This window comes from Corythoichthys intestinalis, chromosome 10, assembly GCF_030265065.1.
Source record: "Corythoichthys intestinalis isolate RoL2023-P3 chromosome 10, ASM3026506v1, whole genome shotgun sequence".
Classification (NCBI taxonomy): Eukaryota; Metazoa; Chordata; class Actinopteri; order Syngnathiformes; family Syngnathidae; genus Corythoichthys; species Corythoichthys intestinalis.
Genome location: NC_080404.1, coordinates 6,773,931 through 6,779,441, shown reverse-complemented (window position 1 = coordinate 6,779,441; position 5,511 = coordinate 6,773,931).

Below are 5,511 nucleotides of genomic sequence, written 5' to 3'. Positions count from 1 at the left end.
GCAGCCTTAAGACATTAACCACTCACTCATTTACTTGGTCTGTTTACGCCTTCTAGTTTGTTTACGCTCTCCGAAGCCGGGGCAGGGAAATGATAAAAGCCGGACAAAGTCCGGTGGCATAAAATATCGTTCGGGAGGTGCAAGAAGTCGACAGTTTTGACCAATATGGAGTAATTTTCCCATGTCGTACTGAATCAACGCATTTTGAATATTTCATATTCCATTTAGCACAAGACTGTTATTTGTGATGACAATACGCTTTATTTAACAATTGGGGAAAAATATTTGGACACAAAGAATATCATGTGAAAAAATATTGAAGTAGAGAGATTGAAACAATGACATTTTGCTGCTCTCTTTGTCGCATTTTCCTCATTCTGAATAATTCCCCCTCATTGGGCTAAATTCTAAATCAGATGAAACCATGACCTTGCTGACGTCATCCTCCTGTTGGGGACACTAGAGCTCTATAAAGGTAGGCGTAGCTAAATGGCAGATTAAAAAACTAATTTCTCGTCATCTGCGCTTTTCCAAATTGATGTATATTGTCTCAAAATATGATTCTAATACACATAATACTATTTAAGAGTTTTTTTATCCTGTCATACGTACTTTAAGATCAAGGGGCAGAACACTTCAGCACTTAACTAACTTGTAGAAATACCAACTTAAACAAACAATGCAATACAATAAATGCCTGCAGCATAAGACATTCTAAAACATTAATAATACATTTTTTCTGCGTGACTTTTTGAAAATGAAACATCAAAGAGCACTCTGTGGAAAGAAACTTCATATTCATCATATTCAAGTCATATCATATCATATTCAACGACTGATATTTATATACTAGTTAAAAATAGCCCTGTGAGAAATTCATAGCAAAGTTAATTGAAAGTTCGTGTAATTTAGATAATAAACGAGAAGTTAAGAAATGAATATAAACTATGCAATTTTTTTACGCTGCCTATTAAAAGAATTGGAATCGAGAATCGTTTGGAACTGGAATTGAAATGTGAAACTGGAATCTGAACCGGAACCATTCAAATTCAAATGATGCCCAAACCTAGTGGACACCCCCTCCCCACTTTAAATGGATTAGACGTCCATCGCTGTCGATGGTATCCAATGAGTTAAAAGGCTCTGCGGCATGTACAATCTTCAAATCGAAAAGGTTTCCTGGTTTCCTAAAAATTTTATATGACCTTTTTTGTTTTTGTTTTTTCTTATTTGAGATTTGGTCCTGAAAAAAAGAAAGAAAAAAAACAACGCCCCAAGATAGAACCCCACGCCCCCATTTTCAGCTGCCAAAATTATTTGATTACCGTAATTGTCAGACTATAAGTCGCTACTTTTTTATTTCATTTTGAATCCTGCGGCTTATAATCCAGTGCGGCTTCTATATTGATTTATTTGGGTTAATAGGTAACACTTTATTTGACAGCATAAGACCGTCATAATTATGACATGACTCTATCACGGACATTACTGAATGCTTTTGACAGATGTCATTAACTGTCATCTGGCAAATTATGTCTTTAACTCCATTATGTCCAGCTCGAATCTTTTATATCCATTCAAAAGTGAGATAATTTGCCCGATAACACTAAATGACATCTGTTGTAAGCATTCATTATTGCTGATGACAGTGTCATGTCACAATTATGATTGTTTAATGACAGTCTTATAGCGCCACTTTCAAATAAAATGTTACCCAATACCATAACTAGCAATTAATGAAACAACTGGAACAGAAACTGAAGAAATAATTAGCACAGAACATGAATTTTGATTGTTATTTACATCTGTAGAACTGCTATGCATGCTTGGAGGCATGTTGGACAACAACAGTGTTGACAGCAGGTGGCAGGAGAGGTTGACTGTCTCCCCTAAGGGAGCAGTGATGGCTAAATGAAGCTTCTTGAAGCAATTAAGTTTTGCAGCCAATTGGTTCAAAGCTTCATGGTGGTTCATTTGGTCTTTTGACAGTTGTGTGATGACGCTGTCAAATAAAGTGTTACCGATCAATATCTTTTGGCGTGAATATCCCATAATACAGTGAGGACAGCTGCGGCTTATAGTCCAGTACGGCTTATCTATGAACAAATGTGGTTTTCGTGTCCAATTTGGTATGAGGGGGCTTATAGTCAGGTGCGCCTTATAGTGCGAAAATTACGTTAAGTTTTAAGTGTTTACATGAAATGAATTGATTCATGAGGAAGTGAACTTTCTTCCCGCTCATGGCAGTGGCAGAGTGGCTATCACGTCTGCCTCACAGTTCTGAGATCAAGGGTTCAATCCTGGGCTCTGGCCTTCCTGAGTGCAGTTTGCATGTTCTCGTCGTGCTTGTATGGGTTTTTCTCCGGGTACTCCGGTTTCCTCCTACATCCCAAAATTCAGAATTTTCCCTAGACAAGGCAACTATATTTATATAGCACTATTCAACACAAGGTAATTCAAAGTGCTTTACATCACATGAAGATCATAAAAATCACATTAAAATCAATAGGACGTAAAAATAAAAGACAATCGAAATAGGAAATAAAATTATACATAACAATCGCATTTAATCACGAATAGAATAAAAAATAAAAATAAAACAAATACTACTACTACTACTACTAATAATTAAAATCCGCAATGGAGGTAAGCACAAGAGGAATAGAAAGCAAATAGATTGACATATATAAACAGATATGGATATGCAGTGTTAAACAAAAGCGTTTTTAGCCCTGATTTAAAGGAGCTAACAGTTTGAGCATACTTTAGACCTTCAGGTAACTTGTTCCAGAGGTGAGGAGCATAATAACTAAATGCTGCCTCACCCTGCTTGGTTCTTGTTCTTGGAACATACAGGAGACCGGTTCCATACGACCTTAGGGGTCAAGATGTTTCATAGGAATCTAACAAATCAAGCATGTATTTTGGTCCAAGGCCATTAAGTGTTTTGTAGACGAGCAGTAGTATTTTATAGTCTATCCTTTGACTCACTGGAAGCCAGTGTAACGATTTAAAAACCGGTGTAATGTGGTCCAGTTTCCTTGTATTTGTGAGGATTCTGGCTGCAGCATTCTGTACTAGCTGCAGCTTGCTGACTGATTTTTTATAAAGACCTGTAAATATACCGTTGCAGTAGTCCAATCTGCTGAAAATGAATGCATGCATAAGTTTTTCCATCTCTTGTTGAGTCAGAAGCCCCTTAATTCTGGCTATATTTTTTAGGTGGTAATAAGCAGATTTAGTGACGGACTTTAGATGGCTATCAAATTTTAAGTCTGAGTCAATAATTACACAAAGGTTTTTGAATTGCTGTAAGTGACATTGTGCTAAGGTGCCTGCTTGTCTTTGACCTTTCCTTTTTTGGCCCAAAAATGATCACTCCTGTCTTCTCCACATTTAACCTGAGAAAATTCTGGCACATCCATTCATTGATTTGATGAATGCATTTACTCAGGGAGACTAAGGGACTATAATCATGTGGGGACACAGAAATGTAGAGTTGTGTGTCATCTGCATAGGTGTGGGAGAAGATGTCATACTGTTCCATAATCTGAGCTAGGGGAAGCATATAGATGTTAAATAAGAGTGGTCCAAGAATTGACCCTTGAGGGACTCCACTCGTGAATTTGGTTCGTTCTGACTGATGGTTTCCGATTGACACAAAGAAATCCCTATCATGTAAGTAAAATGTGAACCACCTAAGAACAGTATCAGTAAGCCCTACCCACTGTTCCAATCTGCTAAGTAGTATGTTGTGATCAACCGTGTCGAATGCGGCGCTGAGACCCAATAGTAGCAGAACAGATGATTTGCCTGCATCGGTATTCCGACGAATATCATTTAGGACTTTGATAAGCACGGTATGAGTGTGTGAGTGTGAATGGTTGTCTGTCTCCTTGTGCCCTGTGATTGGCTGGCAACTGATTCAGGGTGTACCCCGCCTACTGCCCACAGTTAACTGGGATAGGCTCCAGCACCCCTGCGGCCCCTCATGAGGATAGGCGTCTCGGAAAATGAATGAATGTTTTCTTTAGCCACCTTTGGGATTTTGAGACTTAGGATTCTGGACCTGAAGTGACAAAAAGCAAACTCCAAATAAAATGCTTTTTTTTGGTGTTTTTTTTTTTGTTTTTTTTGTTTTTTTTGTTATATGTCCTGATGCATATTTCGAAGGTTTCATGGTACTCCCTGCTGGGAAATTGGTTTGTTTTTTTTCACAAATATATTGGTGTAAACACTAGACAAAATCATTAAAAATTGATTGTTTTAATATGCTACATACTTTTTCTGAAACGCACACAAAAAATTATGAGTAAAATGTATCACACACACTAGAGATGTAGATGATTCAATGTATTCACATGTTCAGATGTGTCCTAGTAGTTGTTGTAACATGTTTTGCTCTGACCAACTCATCAAGACAGAAAAACAATGTAATTGCCCCTCTATTTGGAAAAAAAAAAAAAAAAAGAATAACGATTTGGTTCAAGGAACAGTTCCTTTAATCACACAATTAGTTAAGAATGGCAGAACAACATTATGCTGAAATATGACTGGGGGAAGAAAATCTTGGGTCACAAAGAATTTGGGAATGGCAAAAGGGCTGCTCGAAACAATAGTTTAAAAAAAGGAACTCGGGCTTACTTTGCCTCACTTTTTTGTAGCACATGCAAACGCCTCCATCACGACGGAGGAGGTCTCTGTCTTTAACCTTTGTGTGTGCAACTAATTGTGCTAAGTGAAGTAGCTTAATAGAGTGGAAAATAGTCATCGTAATTTTCCCAAAGAGCCGCCAATGACCTTCTCTAAAGACAACGGCCAGCTCCATTCGCTCTACATGGCTGGTTTTATGATAGAGATGTCCAAGCGTCGGCTTCTTCATAGTAATTAAATCAAATAAATTATAGCGCCAAGGCAGAACCATCTTGTAGCCTAACCCAATTATACTGCACTGTAAAGCTAATTATTAACCATGATTACAATTAGTCTAATTTGAATAAATGTCGTCATTAGCGCGTTCATCCTGGTCGATGAGAGCCAACTGAGGGGGATGATGAGGATCATCATCTCTGCCTCTCCCACTCTCAGATAGGGTGTGCATCATACGCTGCTCTTCTGTTTTTCAGCTTGACCTTCACCAAATGCCTCACGACCTTCACCTTTCCCGCTCGCTTGAGCGTAACGCCTGCAGCCCCCTTAAAATGCTGCTAATTGCCCAGGCCATTTTGCAAAGATCGACTCCCTGCGCTCCTCAGTTCAATTCAGTTTAGTAGTTTCTGTGCCCGGCCTCAAATAGTGACAAAAATAATGATCTCCAGGTACTTTCACCTTACTCATTCGCTCTTACTCCATGTTTGTTTTAGTATGTTTAGAATATATATTTACTTTGTAAATATTACTGACAAAGAAAATATTAGCCTATTGCTTCACAGCTAATCAACAACTATTTTGGTAATGAACTAATTCACTCCCAGCCATTTCCACTGGAGCAAGGCCCTTTGCTCCCGGCCG